This window comes from Salmo salar, chromosome ssa06, assembly GCF_905237065.1.
Source record: "Salmo salar chromosome ssa06, Ssal_v3.1, whole genome shotgun sequence".
Lineage (NCBI taxonomy): Eukaryota > Metazoa > Chordata > Actinopteri > Salmoniformes > Salmonidae > Salmo > Salmo salar.
The window spans coordinates 78870281-78893359 of record NC_059447.1 but is presented as its reverse complement, the minus strand read 5'-3'; positions in this window follow the sequence as shown (position 1 = coordinate 78893359).

The window sequence follows — 23079 nt, the reverse complement described above, 5'->3', positions numbered from 1 at the left end:
CAGCCAAACAGTCCTGTCAGGATTAACACAAACCTAGACAGAAAATAATCACCCACAAACCCCAAAGGAAAAACAGGCTGCCTATGTATGACTCTCAATCAGCAACAATGATCTACAGCTGTTCCTGATTGAGAGCCACACACGGCCAAACCAAAGAAACAAACCAAAATAGAAAAATAAACATAGAACGCCCACCCATGTAACACCCTGGCCTAACCAAAATAGAGAACAAAAAAAACCTCTATGGCCAGGGCGTTACAGCTGCCCTGCAAAACAAATCAAATCAAATGTTATTTGTCACAAGCACAGAATACAACAAGTTACTTACGAGCCCTTTCCCAACAATGAAATTAAACAGTACGAAAATTAACAAATAGATAAAAATTAAATAGTAACACAATAAAATAACAATAACGAGGCTATGTACAGGTTATGGATAAGGAGTACCAGTACCAAGTCAGTGTACTGGGGTAAGAGGTAGTTGATTGAGGTAATATGTGATTGATTTAAGTACTATGTACATGTAGGTTTGTTTAGGTGATTGATTTAAGTACTATGTCTATGTAGGTAGGGTTGAAAAGCAGAAAGTCCGGGTAGCTGTTTAATGAACTGTTCAGCAGTCTCATGGCTTTGGGTTAGAAGCTGTTCAGGAGACTTGGTGCTCTGTTTCCGCTTGCCGTGCAGTACCTACCCTCACCACCTGGGGCGGCCTGTCAGAAAGTTGCAGACGGAGGTGTTTAATCCCAGGGTCCTTAGCTTAGTGAGGAACTTGGAGGGCACTAAGGTGTTGAATGTTAATCTGTAGTCAATGAACAGCATTCTCATGTAGGTGTTCCTTTTGTCCAGGTGGGAAAGGGCAGTATGGAGTGCAACAGAGATTGTGTCATCTGTGGATCTGTTGGGGCGGTATGTGAATTGGAGTGGGTCCAGGGTGTCTGGGATGATGGTGTTGATGTGAGCCATGACCAGCCTTTCAAAGCATTTCATGGCTACAGTTGTGAGTGCTACGGGGCGATAGTCATTTAGACAGGTTACCTTAGTGTACTTGGGCACAGGGACTATGGTGGTCTGCTTGAAACATGTTGGTATTACAGACTCAGACAGGGAGAGGTTGAAAATGTCAGTGAAGACACTTGCTAGCTGGTCAGCGCATGCTCTGAGTGTGTCCTGGTAATTCGTCTGGCCCTGCGGCCTTGTGAATGTTAACCTGATTAAAGGTATACTACACTTACATGTTTGACATTAGAGAAGCTTCCATTAAAGAAAACCATTGGTGTTCAATTAGATAGATAGCTCTGAATCCATGATATGGCAGAGGTTGAAAAGCCAAAACACACACTACCATTCAAAAGTTTGGGGTCACTTAGAAATGTCCTTGTTTTTGAAAGAAAAGCACATTTTTCGTCCATTAAAATCACATCAAATTGATCAGAAATACACTGAAGACATTGCTAATGTTGTAAATGACTATTGTAGCTGGAAATGGCAGATTTTTTTTATGGAATATCCACATATGCATACAGAGGCCCATTATCAGCAACCATCACGCCTGTGTTCCAATGGCACGCTGTGTTAGCTATTCTAAGTTTATCATTTTAAAAGGCTAATTGATAATTAGAAAACGCTTTTGCAATTAGGTTAGCACAGCTGAAAACTTGTTCTGATTAAAGAAGCAATAAAACTAGCCTTCTTTAGACTAGTTGAGTATCTGGAGCATCAGCATTTGTGGGTTCGATTACAGGCTAAAAATGGCTAGAAACAAATAACTTTCTTCTGAAACTCGTCAGTCTATTCTTGCCCTGAGAAATGAAGGCTAGTCCATGCGAGAAATTGCCAAGAAACTGAAGATCTTGTACAATGCTGTGTACTGTACTACTCCCTTCACACACAGAACAGCGCAAACTGGCTCTAACCAGAATAGAAAGAGGAGCAAGAGGACAAGTACATTAGAGTATCTAGTTTGAGAAACAGATGCCTCACAAGTCCTCAACTGGCAGCTTCCTTAAAACCTCTTAGGGATAGGTGGCAGTATTTTTACGGCTGGATGAAAAACGTACCCAAATTAAACTGCCTGCTACTCGGGCCCAGGAGGTAGGATATGCATATTATTAGTAGATTTGGATAGAAAACACTCTGCCGTTTCTAAAACTGTTTGAATGATGTCTGTGAGTATAACAGAACTCATATGGCAGGCAAAAACCTGAGAAAAATCCAACCAGGAAGTGGGAAATCTGAGGTTGTAGTTTTTTCAAGTGATTACCTTTACAGTGACTTAGGGTTCATTTTGCACTTCCTAAAGCTTCCACTAGATGTCAACAGTCTTTAGAACCTTGTTTGAGGATTCTATGGTGAATTTGAAGGGAAAAACAGCCCAAGGAAGTAGGTTTCCCATTATAAGCCATGGGTTCAGTCACGCGCAGAGACTTGGGAGCGAGCTGAGTTCATATTCATTCCTAAAGAGAACGGATAGGTCTGGTTGGAATTTTATTGAAGATATATATTAAAAACAACCCAAAGATTGATTCTATACATTGTTTGACATGTTTCTACAAACTGTAGTATAACTTTTTTGGACTTTTCGTCTGGACAAAGTAAGCACACGCTTTGTGGATTTGGATAGTGAACCTTACGCTCGAACAAAATGGATGTATTTGGACATAAAGATAAACTTTATCGAACATTTATTGTGGAGTTGGGATTCCTCGGAGTGCATTCTGATGAAGATAATGAAAGGTAAGTGAATATTTATAATGTAATTTCTTAGTTTTATTGACTCCAAGATGGCGGGTTTCTGTTTGCTTGTTGTTGGTGTCTTCTGGGCTGTACTCAGATTATTGCAAATTGTGCTTTCGCCATTAACCTTTTTTGAAATCTGACAAAGCGGTTGCATTTAGGAGAAGTGTATCTATAATTATGTGCATAACACTTGTATATTGATCAAAGTTTATAATGAGTATTTATGTAATATGTGTGCTCATTGTGCTCATTCACAGGAGGTTTGGAGGGAAAACATTTCTGAACATTACGCGCCAATGTAAAATGGGTTTTTGTATATAAATATGAACTTTATCGAGCAAAACATACATGTATTGTGTAACATGAAGTCCTATGAGTGCCATCTGATGAAGATCATCAAAGGTTAGTGCTTAATTTTAGCTGTATTTCTGGTTTTTGTGACGTCTCTCCTTGCTAGGAAAATGGCTGTGTGGCTTTTCTTGTTTAGGTGGTGTCCTAACATAATCTAATGTTTTGCTTTCGGCGTAAAGCCTTTTTGAAATCGGACAATGTGGTTAGATTAAGGAGAATCTTTAAAATGGTGTATAATACTTGTATGTGTGAGAAATTTTAATTATGAGATTTTTGCTGTTTTGAATTTGGCGCTCTGATTTTTGACTGGCTGTTGTCAAATCGATCCCACTAACAGGATCCGCCTGTTAAGGGGTCACTAAGAGGTTAAATAGTACCTGCAAAACACCAGTCTCAACTTCAACAGTGAAGAGGCGACTCCAGGATGCTGGCCTTCTAGGCAGAGTTGCAAAGAAAAAGCCATATCTCAGACTGGCCAATAAAAATAAAACATTTATATGGGCAAACGAACACAGACACTGGCCAGATATGACAGATAGGAGTGGCTATAGATTCAGCTACCATCCTTAGTAGCTTTCCATCCAAGTTTTCAATTCGATAACAATACTTTTTCCACCTGTCACACAGTAACTTTACAAAATTCAAACTTACAATGCTTTTCTTTAATTATTCTAATTTTTTATGCTTGGTTACGATGGCTCACTGTTTGTTGTTGGCATTTCCTGATTAAGTTTACCCACTGCCAATAAAGTAATCATTAAAATAATTGGCAACATCAAACGGTTTTGTGATGACTAAGCCATCTGATTCGATGAAACATGGAGTTGAATTTGTCTTTCTGCCCATCATTTTATTTGAAATACTCCAAAGATTTTTTTCTATCATTCTTTATATCATTGATCTTGGCTCCATAATACCGTTTCTTCTTCTTTTTGTTGAGTTTAGTCACATAGTGTCTCAAATCAGCCAGTCAGATGTGCAGCCAGACTTACACTACATAAGCAAAAGTATGTGGACACCTGCTCGTCGAACATCTCATTCCAAAAATAATATGGAGTTGGTCCCCCCTTTGCTGCTATAACAGCCTCCACTCTTCTGTGATGATTTTCAACTAGATGTTGGAACATTTGGGCGGAGACTTGCTTCCATTCAGCCACAAGATCATTAGTGAGGTCAGGCAGTGATTTTGGGCAATTAGGCCTGGCTCGCAGTAGGCATTCCAATTCATCCCAAAGGTGTTCGATGGGGTTGAGGTCAGGGCTCTGTGTAGGCCAGTCAATTTCTTCCATACCAATCTCGACAAACCATTTCTGTATGGACCTCACTTTGTGCATGGGGGCATGTTCATGCTGAAACAGGAAAGGGCCTTCCCCAAACTGTTGCCACAAAGTTGGAAGCACAGAAACGTCTAGAATGACATTGTATGCTGTAGCGTTAAGCTTTCCCTACACTGGAACTAAGGGGCCTAGCCCGAACCATGAAAAACAGCCCCAGACCATTATTCCTCATCCACCAAACTTTACAGTTGGCACTATGCATTGGGGCAGGTAGCATTTTCCTGGCATCCGCCAATACCCAGGTGGTGAAGCATGATTCATCACTCCAGAGAACGCATTTCCACTGCTCCAAAGTCCAATGGCGGCAAGCTTTACACCACTCCAGCCAACATTTGGCATTGTGCATGGTAATCTTAGGCTTGTGTGCGGCTGCACTACCATGGAAACCCATTTCATGAAGCTCCCAGCGAACACTTCTTGTGCTAATGTTGCTTCCAGAGGTAGTTTGGAATTCTGTGAGCTTGTGCTGCCTATCACTTCGTAGCTGAGACATTGTTGCTCCTAGACGTTTCCACTTCACAATAACAGCACTTACAGTTGACAGGGGCAGCTCTAGCAGGGCAGAAATTTGTTGGAAAGGTTGGAAAGGTGGCATCCTATGACGGTGCCACTTTGAAAGTCACTGATCTATTCTGTAAGGCCATTATACTGTGTTTGTCTATGGAGATTGCACGGCTGTGTGCTCGATTTTATACTCATGTCAGCAACGGTTGTGACTGAAATAGGCAAATCCACTAATTTGAAGGGATGTCCACATACTCTTGTACATACAGTGTATTAGCCACTCCTTCTGCCCCATCTCTTTCAAGCATTCATTTTTTCAATTCCTCATCAATCGATGGAGCCTTAACAGTTCTAACAGTCAGTTTTGTAGCCCTTCCCTGCAGTCAAATTACCAAATAATCCTCTGGTGGCCTCATGGGTGGAACCTTATTTATATTTTCATAATTTCTTAATTAATGAATCAACATGATTTAAAAACCCTGCCAAAAATCTGGTGTTTCTATGTCAAATAGTTTGGTTAAATGCCACTATTCTTTGATGGATATAAAGTGTGATATTGGGATGCAAACTCAAAATCTATGGGATCTATTTTCACCTGGCATTAAGGCAGCGCTAGTGTCAATCACACGTTAGTTTGCAATTTAGTCATGTTAAATCTGCCACACATTTTCCAGCCCTGCCAGGTTCGGCAGTTTACCTTTCTAACATCAGCACTCTTGTGATCAGATGGGAGGGGTTGTAAATATTTTAGGCGTGTCCTTAAAAACAAGCATAGCCTCCCCCTCCTCTAAATTAAGGCTTTTTTTGTCCTCCCCAATGCAATAGCGAAGTAGTCAAGACTGTCAATAAAGGGTTTGGCTCCTGAGACCGCTTATTAAAATAGAACGTTTGAGAGGAGTTAAACAGTGAGCTGACATTCCCTTTTCATCTATGCATTGTAGGCAGGCCCACAATATTTTTGCCATGGAGGTCCCATTTTGGATGTGTGCAAAACCCTCCATAGTCTGCATTGTTTGAAAATTACCTCGATGTAGCAAAACTTGAAATGGTGTTTTCTTTTTCCTCTGATAAAAGTAGAGACTTAGACCAAGAAACTGGTATATCATACACTGCAGTTGAGGAAGAGTGGGAAAGTCATTCTGCTTTCAAAGATTATAAACTTGGAACCAGTGTGCCACTTTTGAGAAAAGGGTCCATAAATGTTTTGGAACACTTACTGTAGACCTCTTCTTTGTCTACACCCATTCAGCATTGTTCATCGTTCACACCCTCTTAATCCTTAGCCCCACACATCTCTTTAAGGGTTCACATGTGAGGCCATGTGCTAAACAGAGTGAGTAAGGTGGTGTAGTAAACAACTAAAGATTTCAAGACAAAAAGTGGTGAAAGTAGTAGTAAAAATACACTTTTAGCCCTTGGTCTATATCCTAATCTGACTTTGGTGCCGGTTATGTTGTTCTTAACATTACCATCTCTGGTAAACACACACTATATCACATCAAATCTATGTTTATTTGTCACATGCACAGGATACAGAAGGTGTAAACTGTACTGTGAATGGTTACTTGCATATGGAGTCTTTTGTTTAGACGATGAACCATAATCCCAACCCATACGACTACACTCTCTACACTGGCGAGTGTAGAGAGTATAGAGATATTGTTATCCACGTCGGCACCAACGATGTTAGGATGAAAGAGGTCACCAAGCGCAACATAGCTTCAGCGTGCAAATCAACTAGAAAGATGTGTCGAGTAATTGTCTCTGGCCCCCTCCCAGTTAGGGGGAGTGATGAGCTCTACAGCAAAGTCTCACAACTCAATCGCTGGTTGAAAACTGTTTTCTGCCCCTCCCAAAAGATAGAATTTGTAGATAATTGGCCCTCTTTTTGGGACTCACCCACAAACAGGACCAAGCCTGGCCTGTTGAGGAGTGACGGACTCCATCCTAGCTGGAGGGGTGCTCTCATCTTATCTACGAACATAGACAGGGCTCTAACTCCTCTAGCTCCACAATGAAATAGGGTGCAGGCCAGGCAGCAGGCTCTTAGCCAGCCTGCCAGCTTAGTGGAGTCTGCCACTAGTACAGTCAGTGTAGTCAGCTCAGCTATACCCATTGAGACCGTGTCTGGTTGGGCAAAACTAAACATGGCGGTGTTCGCCTTAGCAATCTCACTAGAATAAAGACCTCCTCCATTCCTGCCATTATTGAAAGAGATCGTGATACCTCACATCTGAAAATAGGGCTACTTAACCTGTTAGGGCTAGGGGGCAGTATTTACACCGCCGGATAAAAAACGTACCCGATTTAATCTGGTTACCACTCCTACCCAGTAACTAGAATATGCATATACTTATTACATATGGATAGAAAACACCCTAAAGTTTCTAAAACTGTTTGAATGGTGTCTGTGAGTATAACAGAACTCATTTGGCAGGCAAAAATCTGAGAAGGTTTCATGCAGGAAGTGGCCTGTCTGACAAGGTGTTGTTGTTCTTGCTTCTGTTTATTGAAGAGTCAGGATCTTAGCTGTAACGTGACATTTCCTAGGGCTCCAATAGGCTCTCAGAGCCCGGGAAAAACCTGAACGATGACGAGGCAGCCTCAGGCTGAAACACATAATCGCCTTTGCCAAGTGGCCCATCAGAGGACAATGGAATTAGGCACGTGCCCGATTCGACCCAGTGATATATTTTCCTTCGGCTGTCTATCTAATTGCAGATTCCCGGTCGGAATATTATCGCTTTTTTACGAGAAAAATGGCATAAAAATTGATATTAAACAGCGGTTGACATGCTTCGAAGTACGGTAATGAAATATTTAGAAATCTTTTGTCACGAAATGCGCCGTGTGCACGACCGTTATTTACCATTGGGATAGTGTCTGGGACGCACGAACAAAACGTCGCTGTTGGAACATAACTATGGATTATTTTGGACCAAACCTACATTTGTTATTGAAGTAGAAGTCCTGGGAGTGCATTCTGACGAAGAACAGGAAAGGTAAGACCATTTTTCTTATAGTAAATCTGATATTGGTGAGTGCTAAACCTGCTGGGTGTCTAAATAGCTAGCCCTGTGATGCCGGGCTATGTACTTAGAATATTGCAAAATGTGCTTTCACCGAAAAGCTATTTTAAAATCGGACATATCGAGTGCATAGAGGAGTAATGTATCTATAATTCTTAAAATCATTGTTATGCTTTTTGTGAACGTTTATCGTGAGTAATTTAGTAAATTGTTAGTAAATTCGCCAGAAGTTTGCGGGGGGTATGCTAGTTCTGAACGTCACATGCTAATGTAAAAAGCTGTTTTTTGATATAAATATGAACTTGATTGAACAAAACATGCATGTATTGTATAACATCATGTCCTAGGTGTGTCATCTGATGAAGATCATCAAAGGTTAGTGCTGCATTTAGCTGTGGTTTTGTTTTTTGTGACATTATATGCTAGCTTGAAAAATGGGTGTCTGATTATTTCTGGCTGGGTACTCTGCTGACATAATCTAATGTTTTGCTTTCGTTGTAAAGCCTTTTTGAAATCGGACAGTGTGGTTAGATTAACGAGAGTCTTGTCTTTAAATAGCTGTAAAATAGTCATATGTTTGAGAAATTGAAGTAATAGGATTTTTAAGGTATTTGAAAATCGCGCCACAGGATTCAACTGGCTGTTACGTAGGTGGGACGAATTCGTCCCGCCTGCCCCATAGAGGTTAATGTTAGATCCCTCACTTCAAAGGCAGTTATAATCAATGAACTAATCACTGATTATAATCTTGATGTGATTGGCCTGACTGAAACATGGCTTAAGCCTGATGAATTTACTGTGTTAAATGAGGCCTCACCTCTTGGTTACACTAGTGACCATATCCCCCGTGCATCCATCAAAGGCGGAGGTGTTGCTTACATTTAAGATAGCAAATTTCAATTTACAAAAAAACCCCCGATGTTTTCGTCTTTTGAGCTTCTAGTAATGAAATCTATGCAGCCTACTCAATCACTTTTTATAGCTACTGTTTACAGGCCTCCTGGGCCATATACAGCGTTCCTCACTGAGTTCCCTGAATTCCTATCGGACATTGTAGTCACAGCAGATAATATTCTAATTTTTGGTGACTTTAATATTCACATGGAAAAGTCCACAGACCCACTCCAAAAGGCTTTCGGAGCCATCATCGACTCAGTGGGTTTTGTCCAACATGTCTCTGGACCTACTCACTGCCACAGTCATACTCTGGACCTAGTTTTGTCTCGTGGAATAAATGTTGTGGATCTTAATGTTTTTCCTCATAATCCTGGACTATCGGACCACCATTTTATTACGTTTGCAATCGCAACAAATAATCTGCTCAGACCCCAACCAAGGAGAGTCAAAAGTCGTGCTATAAATTCTAAGACAACCCAAAGATTCTTTGATGCCCTTCCAGACTCCCTCTGCCTACCCAAGGACATCAGAGGACAAAAAGCAGTTAACCACCTAACTGAGGAACTAAATTTAACTTTGCGCAATACCCTAGATGCAGTTGCACCCCTAAAAACTAAAAACATTTGTCATAAGAAACTAGCTTACATTTACATTTTAGTCATTTAGCAGATGCTCTTATCCAGAGCGACTTACAGTAGTGAATGCATACATTTCATACATTTAATTTCATGCATTTTTTTTGTATGTATTATTTTTGTACTGGCCCCCCGTGGGAATCGAATCCACAACCCTGGCATTGCAAACACCATGCTCTACCAACTGAGCCACAGGGAAGCTCCCTGGTATACAGAAAATACACGAGCTCTGAAGCAAGCTTCAAGAAAATTGGAACGGAAATGGCTCCACACCAAACTGGAAGTCTTCCGACTAGCTTGGAAAGACAGTACCGTGCAGTATCGAAGAGCCCTCACTGCTGCTCGATCATCCTATTTTTCCAACTTAATTGAGGAAAATAAGACAATCCGAAATTTCTTATTGATACGGTCGCAAAGCTAACTAAAAAGCAGCATTCCCAAGAGAGGATGGCTTTCACTTCAGCAGTAATAAATTCATGAACTTCTTTGATCATGATCATTAGAAAGCAAATTACGGACTCCTCTTTAAATCTGCGTATTCCTCCAAAGCTCAGTTGTCCTGATTCTGCACAACTCTGCCAGGACCTAGGATCAAGGGAGACACTGAAGTGTTTTAGTACTATATCTCTTGACACAATGATGGAAAATAATCATGGCCTCTAAACCTTCAAGCTGCATACTGGACCCTATTCCAACTAAACTACTGAAAGAGCTGCTTCCTGTGCTTGGCCCTCCTATGTTGAACATAATAAACGGCTCTCTATCCACCGGTGTGTACCAAACTCACTAAGAGTGTCAGTAATAAAGCCTCTCTTGAAAAAGCCAAACCTTGTCCCAGAAGATATAACAAACTATTGGCCTATATCGAATCTTCAATTCCTCTCAAAAATGTTAGAAAAAGCTGTTGCGCAGCAACTCACTGCATTCCTGAAAACAAACAATGTATACGAAACGCTTGAGTCTGGTTTTAGACCCCATCATAGCACTGAGACTGCACTTGTGAAGGTGGTAAATTACCTTTTAATGATGTCAGACCGAAGCTCTGCATCTGTCCTCGTGCTCCTAGATCTTAGTGCTGCTTTTGATACCATCGATCACCACATTCTTTTGGAGAGATTGGAAACCCAAATTGGTCTACACGGACAAGTTCTGGCCTGGTTTAGATCTTATCTGTCAGAAAGATATCAGTTTGACTCTGTGAATGGTTTGTCCTCTGACAAATCAACTGTAAATTTCGGTGTTCCTCAAGGTTCCATTTTAGGACCACTATTGTTTTCACTATATATTTTACCTCTTGGGGATGTCATTCGAAAACATAATGTTAAATTTCACTGCTATGCGGATGACACACAGCTGTACATTTCAATGAAACATGGTGAAGCCCCAAAATTGCCCTCGCTAGAAGCCTGTGTTTCAGACATAAGGAAGTGGATGGCTGCAAACTTTCTACTTTTAAACTCGGACAAAACAGAGATGCTTTTTCTAGGTCCCAAGAAACAAAGAGATCTTCTGTTAAATCTGACAACTAATCTTGATGGTTGTACAGTCGTCTCAAATAAAACTGTGAAGGACCTCGGCGTTACTCTGGACCCTGATCTCTCTTTTGAAGAACATATCAAGACTGTTTCAAGGGCAGCTTTTTTCCATCTACGCAACATTGCAAAAATCTGAAGCTTTCTGTCCACAAATGATGCAGAAAAATTAATCCATGCTTTTGTTACTTCTAGGTTGGACTACTGCAATGCTCTACTTTCCGGCTACCCAGATAAAGCACTAAATAAACTTCAGTTAGTGCTAAATACGGCTGCTAGAATCCTGTCTAGAACCAAAAAATGTGATCATATTATTCCAGTGCTAGCCTCCCTACACTGGCTTCCTGTTAAGGCAAGGGCTGATTTCAAGGTTTTACTACTAACCTACAAAGCATTACATGGGCTTGCTCCTACCTATCTTTCCGATTTGGTCCTGCCGTACATACCTACACGTACGCTACGGTCACAAGACGCAGGCCTCCTAATTGTCCCTAGAATTTCTAAGCAAACAGCTGGAGGCAGGGCTTTCTCCTATAGAGCTCCATTTTTTTGGAATGGTCTGCCTACCCATGTGAGAGATGCAGACTCGGTCTCAACCTTTAAGTCTTTACTGAAGACTCATCTCTTCAGTGGGTCCTATGATTGAGTGTAGTCTGGCCCAGGAGTGTGAAGGTTAACGGAAAGGCTCTGGAGCAACGAACCGCCCTTGCTGTCTCTGCCTGGCTGGTTCCCCTCTCTCCACTGGGATTCTCTGCCTCTAACCATATTACAGGGGCTGAGTCACTGGCTTATTGGTGTTCTTCCATGCCGTCCCTAGGAGGGGTGCGTCACTTGAGTGGGTTGAGTCACTGACGTGGTCTTCCTGTCTGGGTTGGCGCCCCCCCTTGGGTTGTGCCGTGGCGGAGATCTTTGTGGGCTATACTCGGCCTTGTCTCAGGATGTTAAGTTGGTGGTTGAAGATATCCCTCTAGTGGTGTGGGGGCTGTGCTTTGGCAAAGTGGGTGGGGTTATATCCTTCCTATTTGGCCCTGTCCGGTGGTATCATTGGATGGGGCCACAGTGTATCCTGACCCCTCCTGTCTCAGCCTCCCGTATTTATGCTGCAGTAGTTTATGTGTCGGGGGGCTAGGGTCAGTCTGTTATATCTGGAGTATCTCTCCTGTCTTATCCGGTGTCCTGTGTGAATTTAAGTATGCTCTCTCTAATTCTCTCTTTCTTTCTCTCTCTCGGAGGACCTGAGCCCTAGGACCATGCCTCAGGACTACCTGACATGATGACTCCTTGCTGTCCCAGTCCACCTGGCCGTGATGCTGCTCCAGTTTCAACTGTTCTGCCTGCGGCTATGGAACCCTGACCTGTTGACCGGTCGTGCTACCTGTCCCAGACCTGCTGTTTTCAACTCTCTAGAGACAGCAGGAGCGGTAGAGATACTCTCAATGATCGGCTATGAAAAGCCAACTGACATTTATTCTTGAGGTGCTGACTTGTTGCACCCTCGACAACTGTGATTATTATTATTTGACCATGCTGGTCATTTATGAACATTTGAACATCTTGGCCATGTTCTGTTATAATCTCCACCCAGCACAGCCAGAAGAGGACTGGCCACCCCTCATAGCCTGGTTCCTCTCTAGGTTTCTTTCTAGGTTTTGGCCTTTCTACGGAGTTTTTCCTAGCCACCGTGCTTCTACACCTGCATGGCTTGCTGTTTGGGGTTTTAGGCTGGATTTCTGTACAGCACTTTGAGATATCAGCTGATGTAAGAAGGGCTATATAAATACATTTGATTTGATTTAGTTTACTAGCAATACAAACAGATTGTCATAGCTAGCCACTCTTCATGAATCTGCAGGTAGCTAAAGCTAACCAACTAGGTTCAATGTTAACTAGCTAGCTAACATTATGCTGTAACTAGCAAAGCAAATGGATTTCTGAGATACGAATAATATTACTACACAGATCATACACATAACGTTAGCTAGTGAGCCAGCCAGCTAACGTTAGCTAGCTAGCTAACAGTGCACTTTAACTTGGAATGAAAATGACTTTCTGACAAAATTAGAAACGTATAATATCTGAAAATGTAGCTAGACTCTTACCCGTATAAATGGATGAACGGTTCTCCCTCTCTGTCATGGATGCCATGGTTGCTCTTAGTTTGAAGATGTAATCCGGAAACAGGTGTTTCATGCAACAAACAGCCTGCTGTGTTCTCATTTCGACTCCCTCCGCATTTGAAATCATACTCTGCTTCGACCGGGCATTCATTTGAAAGAAGCTGATTTATGGAAATGCAATTAAGTTTGAACGGAGGGAACAGAAATAATCTCTGCATTCCGTAACATACAGCAGATACGTTAAGAGAGAAAAGTGGTAAGAGATAAGAGGTTTGCCCTGTTTTCCAGATATACATTTTGACAGTAATCTCATGACTATACCCTTCTGACACATGCCAACACATCACTTTGACCTAATTAGCTGTTCACACTTGCTTATCTGCACACGCACATACACACACACACACACACACACACACACACACACACACACACACACACCACGCACACATACAAGCACGTAGACATCAACGTCTTCAACTTCTTCTAAAAGAAAATAAACAGAGGTGTCCCCAAAATTTGATTTTCATTCATTCCTGGCAGCAATCTGTGAATTTGCATGCCTTAGAGAAGCTAAAAAAATAGCTGGAGCTCCTTTACGCTAAACTCCCAAAATGTCAGTTACAGTTAAACATAATAAAGCAGATGCCTAAATATGTTTTGATCATTGCAGTTCACTAACAGTGTTGTGAGAGCAGATTGAGAGATAATCAAAGTCCATAAGGCTGATATAATGCAGTAGTAATGTAGTGTTTTCTGAGCGCTGAATCAGTCTAATATATTGAACAACTGAGAAGGACATTAAAAACATATTTATTTTCTTCTTTTTTTTGTTGGGTATGCACAATGTTTTATATAAACACTAGAGGACTGAGAGTGGCCGCTGTTTTGAAGCCATTGCGCCTCCATCTTGGTACTCCTCCATTGTAAAGTTTTTTTGAAAAGCTATAGAATTGCATTTATTAATGTCTACATTTGATTTTGCCTCATTTATCTATTACAGACACCTTAATGCATACTTAAAAAATATATTATGTGAACTAAACATGAATACAATGTAAGAAATATTGACTTTTTTGAAAATACTAATGTTGCTGCCCCCACTACAAAAAAACAAATATTTAAATACATGCAATTTTGTCCTTCAAATATTTAATTGAAATACTGTAATTCCATCAATTCCTATGGAGGACTACTCCTTCTGGGGAGTGCCAATATGGCTCATTGGCCATTACGTAGCATCAGAAATCAAGGGTTCATATTCAGTGCATTCAGAAAGTATTCAGACCCCTTGACCTTTTCCACATTTTTTTACGTTACAGCCTTATTCTGAAATGGATGAAATAAAAACATGTCCTCATCAATCTACACACAATACCCCATAGTGATAAAGGGAAAACAGGTTTTCATACATTTTTGCAAATGTATAAAAATAAAAAACAGAAATACCCTATTTACATAAGTATTCAGACCCTTTGCCATGAGACTCGAAATTGAGCTCAGGTGCATCCTGTTTCCATTGATCATCCTTGAGATGTTTCTACAACTTGATTGGAGTCTACCTGTGGTAAATTAAATTGATTGGACATGATTTGGAAATTCACACACCTGTCTATATAAGGTCGCACAGATGACAGTGCATGTCAGAGCAAAAACCAAGACATGAGGTCGAAGGAATTGTACATAGAGCTCAGAGACAAGATTGTGTCGAGGCACAGACCTGGGGAAGGGTACCGCAAAATTTCTGCAGAATTAAAAGTCCCCAAGAACACAGTGGCCTTAAATGGCAGAAGTTTGGAACCACCAAAACTCTTCCTAGAGCTGGCCGCCCGGCCAAACTGAGCAATCGGGGAGGAGGGCTTTGGTCAGGGAGGGGTGACCAAGAACCCGGTGGTCACTCTGACAGAGCTTCAGACTTTCTTTGTGGAGATGGGAGAACCTTCCAGAAGGACAACCATCTCTGCAGCACTTCACCAATCAGGCCTTTATGGTAGAGTGGCCAGACAGAAGCCACTCCTCAGTAAAAGGCACATGACACCCCACTTGGAATTTGCAAAAAGGCACTGTAAGGACTCTCAGACCATGAGAAACAATATTCTCTGGACTGATGAAACCAAGTTTGAACTCTTTGGGCTGGATGCCAAGTGTCACGTCTGGAGGTAACCTGGCACCATCCCTAAGGTGAAGCATGGTGGTGGCAGCATCATGCTTTGGGATGTTTTTCACCGGCAGGGACTGGGAGACTAGTCAGGATCGAGGGAAAGATGAATGGCGCAAAGTACAGAGAGATCCTTGATGAAAACCTGCTCCAGAGTGCTCAGGACCTCAGACTGGGACGAAGGTTCACCTTCCAACAGGACAACTACCTTAAGCACGCAACCAAGACAACGAAGGATTGTCTTCGGGATAAGTCTCTGAATGTCCTTGAGTGGCGCAGCCAAAGCCCGGACTTGAACTTGATCGAATATCTCTGGAGAGACCTGAAAATAGCTGTGCAGCGACGCTCCCAATCCAACCTGACAGAGCTTGAGATGATCTGCAGAGAAGAATGTGAGAAACTCCCCAAATACAGGTGTGCCGAGCTTGTAGCATCATACCCAAGAAGACTCAAGGCTGTAACCGCTGCCAAATGTTATTCAACAAAGTACTGAGTAAAGGGATTAAGACCCTTTACTCTGTGCTTTGTTGAATAACCATTGTCAATGATTACAGCCTTGAGTCCTCCTGGGTATGTGATATTAAGTAAATGTGATATATATTTTTATAAGTAAATGTGATATTTCAGTTTTTTAGGTTGCAAAAATGTCTTAAATCCTGTTTTTGTCATTATGGGTTAACGTGTGTAGATTGAGGGGAAAAAACAGTTTAATACATTTTAGAATAAGGCTGTAACGTAACAAAATGTGGAAAAAGTGAAGGGTTCTGAATACTTGCCAAATACACTGTACCTCATTTGTATGGAGGACAGTCTACACATTTCCCCAGGGCTGGACTCATTGTGAACCAAAATAAGACATAACACTTTTTGTTCTTCAATCTTACCAAGTGTTTATAATATGGATTTTCAACAATTTACTCAGCAATTATATTCAATAACACTTCATTTGGATAGTCAATTTCTACTGACTATCTACAGACTATTAGTATCTATTCAACTAACTATCTATGAATCCAAACCCTAGCTCCAACCCTAACATTAACCCTTATCCTAACCCTAGCACTTACCATGATCCTAGCCCTTATTCTTAACCTAACCCTAACTGTAACCTTAGCAAGCAGTTGCTTACAACAGATAGTTTGTTGATAGTATGACTGTCTGCCAGACTATTCCAAATAAAGTGTGCCCTTCAATTATTGTGGTATTGCTACATCAACAGCATTTTGCTTTGGTTCAAATAGCTCCACAAAAAAATCTAATACTTTTAATTGATTGACTGATTTTCCTCATCAACACTTTCCATCTTTCCTCTGTCCCTTGGTTGGCATGTTTTATTGGAGTTACTACTCATGCTTGCTTTGCAAATTGCACTTTTTACTTTAACACAGCAGAGCTTAATTAAAGGCGCATGCTTGAGTGGTCACGGGGTCTTCTGAATCACAAAGAAGCAAATCATTGCCTTCGGAATTTCAAAGGAGCAAATTGCGTGGCGGCCCGTTGCGGATTGTTCTAGAATGAGTCGGAGTGCCAAGCTGCAATTCACTGACCTGCAGCCATAGACCAAAGCTCTGTCCATCTCCAGGGCACTGGCACCAGATGGCAGTGCCAGACACACGGATAGAAAAAGAAAGGAAGAGAGAAAAAGGGGGGCGAGAGAGGCAGGGAAGGAGAGAGGGAAAGAAAGAGAGAGAGAGGAAAAAGAGGAAAAGGGAGGGTATAAGGAAGAGAGCGAATAAAGCATTTCAGTTCAGTCAGATCATTAGATTTCTAAACTTGGCGGTGGAGGAAGGATTTGCATAGCCTAGGGTTTGTAGTGGCCCACTTTCCCCTCCTCTTTCTCTCTCCTCTTTTTCATCTCTCTCTCTCTCTCTCTCTCTCTCTCTCTCTCACTCTCCTTCATGTTGATTATCTGAAAGGCATTCCACTATTTGTGTCAAGGCAGGTTCAGTGATGAAAAAAATAACAGTCAAAGTTTAAGGCTCCCTCCCTTCAGTCCTCTTGTATTCACAAGCTGGTTCCTGAATGCAGCCCAGGTCTCTGGTGAGAAGGGATGGAGGACACAGGGCACCTCTACAGAGAGAGGGGGGATACTAGGAGCCCCCCTCCCCACCCCACACACAGTTCTAATGTATCAGAGAGATTATTACTGGCTGGCTGGTGGGTGGAAAGTGCCTGGTTAAACTGTGTCTGTGTGTGTGTCTGTTTTAGTAAACTTTTTTTTTACAAGGTTATTCTGGACCAAGACAGCAGCATCAACACATCTGTTGCAGACAAACAGACTCATGACATCAACCAGATGACGATACATCAATTTAAAAGCCACACAAGGTAATGAACATGTGAACAACATGTAAACGTGTGTGTGTACGTATGTGCGTGTGTGTGTGTCGTGTTGTGTTTCCTGTTGTGTTTCCTGTTGTGTTTACTGTTGTGTTTCCTGCTGTGAATCCTGTTGTGTTTCCTGTTGTGTTTCCCATTGTGTTTCCTGTTGTGTATTCTGTTTTGTGTCCTGTTGTGTTTCCAGTTGTGTTTCTTGTATTTCCTGTTGCATTTTGATTACTTTGTTTCCTATTTTGTTGCCTTACAACCTGGAATTAAAATGGATTTTGTGGGGTTTGTATCATTTGATTTACACAACATGCCTACCACTTTGAAGATGCAAAATATTTTTTCTTGTGAAAAAAACAAGAAATAAGACAAAAAAACTGAAAACTTGAGCGTGCATAACTATTCACCCCCCCCACCAAAGTGAACACTTTGGAGAGCCATCTTTTGCAGCAATTACAGCTGCATGTCTCTTGGGGTATGTTTCTATAATCTTGGGACATCTAGTCACTGGGAGTTTTGCCCATTCTTCAAGGAAAAACTGCTCCAGCTCCTTCAAGTTGGATGGGTTCCGCTGGTACAGCAATCTTTAAGTCATACCACAGATTCTCAATTGTGTTGAGGTCTGGGCTATGACTAGGCCATTCCAAGACATTTAAATGTTTCCCCTTAAACCACTCGAGTGTTGCTTTAGCAGTATGCTTAGGGTCATTGTCCTGCTGGAAGGTGAAACTCCGTCCCAGTCTCAAATCTCTGGAAGACTGAAACAGGTTTCCCTCAAGAATTTCCCTCTATTTAGGCTTTATCACATCCGGCCGTGATTGGGAGTCCTTTAGGACAGCACACAATTGGCCCAGCATCATCCGGGTTTGGCCGGGGTAGGCCGTCATTGTAAATAAGAATTTGTTCTTAACTGACTTGCCTAGTTAAATAAAGGTTAAATAAATAAAATTCATACAAATATAGCGCCATCCATCATTCCTTCAATTCTCAAGGATATGGTGCCATATTCTTCCCATTTTTTAATAATGGATTTAATAGTGCTCCGTGGGATGTTCAAAGTTTCGAATATTTTTTTATAACCAAACCCTGATCTGAACTTCTCCACAACTTTGTCCCTGACCTGTTTGGAGAGCTCCTTGGTATTCATGGTGCCGCTTGCTTGGTGGTGCCCCTTGCTTAGTGGTGTTGCAGACTCTGGGACCTTTCAGAACAGGTGTATATATACTGAGATCATGTGACAGATCATGTGGCACTTAGATTGCACACATGTGGACTTTATTTAACTAATTATGTGACTTCTGAAGGTAATTGGTTGCACCAGATCTTATTTAGGGGCTTCATAGCAAAGGGGGTGAATACATATGCACGCACCACTTTTCCGTTTTTTTTTTTTTTTAATTTTTTGAAACAAGTTATTTTTTTCATTTCACTTCACCAATTTGGACAATTTTGAGTATGTCCATTACATGAAATCCATATAAAAATCAATATCAATGACAGGTTGCAATGCAACAAAATAGGAAAAACGCCAAGGGGGATGAATACTTTTGCAAGGCACTGTAATTTTCTACTAAAATAAACTACACAGCATGACTAGCTTCCAGAGTTGTGTATTGTAATGAATGGTGGTGGTACTCATTTTCACTGTCACTGGATGGAATAGAACAAATATGCCCCAGTGAGTTTAGAATGTGCTGACGTAACAAACAACACTGACTGATTGATAGAGGAACCACTGGACCTAGCCATCCATCATTACGGTAAATAAATGGCACATTTTCATTGGACATTTTCTTATTTTAAAATAACAATTTACAAGCTGCAGTGAAAGCAATCAATTGTGATTTGGTTGCTCTGTTAATGACAATACATACCATTTTTATTTTGGAGACATTAACTGGGGTTGTAATATTTGGTGAGGGTGGACAATGAATTTGAAATATGAAAAGATCATTGTTCCCAGAGCTACTTAAGAGAAGCCACTCTACCATATAACTACTCTTGCCGAGATAAATTATAAGGTATGAATCATGATGTGCTTGCTTTAGAAAAACTAACTTAAAAAAAGTAACGTTTAAAAAAAAAAAAGGAACGATTGACATGCATCATTGAGTATAATGGTGGAATGGAGAACAGAGAATGGAGATTGGCTGGTTTCTCCAAGTATTCTGCCTTATTAAGCAATAACCCACTGATATTTAAATGTGTACAAGCTGTTAGTTGTCAAGACAACTGGTTGGCAGTTGCAGCATAGAATTAAAAAAAATGCTATGGTTGGCAGTCACCCTGGCATTGCTGTGGATTGTCACCTTGGCATTGGCTTCTAGTAATCCATTGGACGAAAAAAGCCCTTCACATGAGATATGGAATGCATCAGTTGTCAAGGTCTCCAACTGGAATGAGAGTTTGAATATCTTTAGCCTTGATTAAAGGTCCAATGCAGCCATTTTTCTTATCTCAATATCAAATAATTTATTGGTAACAATTAGGTACCTTACTATGGTAAAAAAGTGGTAAAAAAAGAAACAACAATAGCTTCTTAGCAAAGAGCAATTTCTGGGAGTGGTCTAAGTGGGGAGGGGAAAACTGAAAATGAGATGTTATTGGCAGAGAGGTTTGGAACTCTCTTTCCCATCGGTCTATTAACTAATTTACCACCTGGTTATGTAACCAGACAGGCCAAAACACAATCCCACCAAAACAGGATGACATTTCAGGCAGTCTTTTCAAACAGTATTATTCCAACCTCATAGTGTGGAAATAAACTATATATACACTTTTTGACTGCACTGGGCCTTTACGACATATTTTTGGGTGACTCATTTCAACATTGTGGTGGAATTATTGTAATCAAAAGGAGAGGTTTTTAGATTTCTTCAAAACAATAAAACTTTATTATTTAATTACTGCAGTAATGGAGCTGGTCGGTAATCACCCTTGGAGGTGATCACTGAGAACTCAACGAGCAGATTTGAACCACAGAATTGTATATCAATGTCCATCCTCCTGGATGTTCATGACAAATAACAGACGTATGGAATGGGTCACAAGGTTACTAATAATTAACAGCAAACAGTATCTTCTGTAAATACTGTCCTCAATGTGTAGAGACCAGGGTCTGTCCCAAGCCATCTCTCCCTGATACCTTCCAGTCAGAAAAATTAACTCATGCTATGGAATGCGGTATCACCCAAAGACATCGTAAATCTTCCAGAGGCCCATCCTCAGAAGAATACACACAGATGAGCATTCTAGCAACCCCTTATTGCATAAAACAACCATTTGATGCAATAATAGCATTATAACAAAATCTTGTAATTTCTCCACCATAACATTTTAATGCAATAGATTATTAGGGTAGAAGAACGCTTGACACATTCCAAAATTCAGTGAATGAGAAAAAAGCACAACATGTTCTATGACTATTATCCTTCCAGGTAGGAAGGTGAATTAAAATCGCAAGGTTAATGTGTCTGCTGCCTTCAACACAAAAGATTCCCTAAATTGCACTATAGTGTTTTTTTGCCTCTCTCTGAATTTAAAACAAGTCTAATTCTTATGTAGGTCAGAGATAAGAAAAGAGGAAAGAGGAAGACATTGGTCTGTGTGATTATTCAGAGGAGATACAAATTAACAACTAACAGAGATGAAGAAATGTGTTTTATAACACAACCATCCCTGGGGTGATACACAATGAGTTCATACAATAATACAGACACAGACACAGACACATATACAGACACATATATAGACACACATACAGATACAGACAAAGACACATACACAGACACAGATACAGACAGAGACACAGATACAGACAGAGACACAGACACATGCACAGATACAGACACCGATACAGACACAGACACCGATACAGGCACAGACACAGATACAGACTCCGATACAGACACAGACACCGATACAGGCACAGACACAGACACAGATACAGATACAGTTGAAGTCAGAAGTATACATACACCTTAGCCAAATACATTTAAAATCTGTTTTTCACAATTTTTGACATTTAATCCTCATTTAAAAATTCCCTGTCTTAGGTCAGTTAGGATCACCACTTTATTTTAAGAATGTGAAATGTCAGAAAAATAGTAGATAGAATGATTTATTTCAGATTTTATTTCTTTCATCACATTCCCAGTTGATCAGAAGTTTACATACACTCAATTAGTATTTGGTAGCATTGCCATTAAATTGTTTAACTTGGGTCAAACCTTTCGGGTAGCCTTCCACAAGCTTCCCACAGTAAGTTGGGTGAATTTTGACCCATTCCTCTTGACAGAGCTGGTGTAACTGAGTCAGGTTTGTAGGCCTCCTTGATCGCACACGCCTTTTCAGTTCTGCCCACATATCTTCCATAGGATTGAGGCCAGGGCTTTGTGATGGCCACTCCTGTCACGTCCTGAACTGCAGAGGGAGCAATTGTATTAGTTTTGGTCAGGACGTGGCAGAGATTTTTGTGTTACGTGTGAGTTGGTTGTTGGACTCCCAATTGAAGGCAGGTGTGTTGAGTTGCCTTTGATTGGGAGTCCTATATAGTAGTGTGTGTTTTTCCTTGTGGTGGTGGGTAGTTGTTTTTGCCCTGCATTTTGTGTGCCTGCAAAACTGTTCCTGTCGTGTTTATTGTTTTTTTTCCTGTGGATGCTTTACTTGTGTTTATTAAAAATATGAGTATCCACATTCCCGCTGCGCCTTGGTCCATTCCTGACGACATACCTTACAACTCCAATACCTTGACTTTGTTGTCCTTAAGCCATTTTGCCACAACTTTGGAAGTATGCTATGGGTCATTGTCCATTTGGAAGACCCATTTGCGACCAAGATTTAACTTCCTGACTGATGTCTTGAGATGTTGTTTCAATATATCCACATCATTTTCCTTTTTAATGATGCCATCTATTTTGTGAAGTGCAACAGTCCCTCCTGCTGCAAAGCAACTGCCACAACATGATTCTGCCACCCCCGTGCTTCACGGTTGGGATGGTGTCTTCGGGAAGCCTCCCCCTTTTTTCTCCAAACATTACGATGGTCATTATGGCCAAACAGTTCTATTTTTGTTTCATCAGACCAAAGGACATTTCTCCAAAAGGTACAATCTTTGTCCCGCTGTGCAGTTGCAAACCATAGTCTGGCTTTTTTATGACAGTTTTGGAGCAGTGGCTTCTTCTTTGCTGAGCGGCTTTTCAGGTTAAGTCGATATGGGACTCGTTTTACTATGGATATAGATACTTTTGTAGCTGTTTCCTCAAGCATCTTCACAAGGTCCTTTGCTGTTGTTCTGGGATTGATTTGCACTTGTCGCACCAAAGTATATTCATCTCTAGGAGACAGAACGCGTCTCCTTCCTGAGCGGTATGACGGCTGCGTGGTCCCATGGTGTTTATACTTGCGTACTATTGTTTGTACAGATGAACGTGGTACCTTCAGGCATTTGGAAATT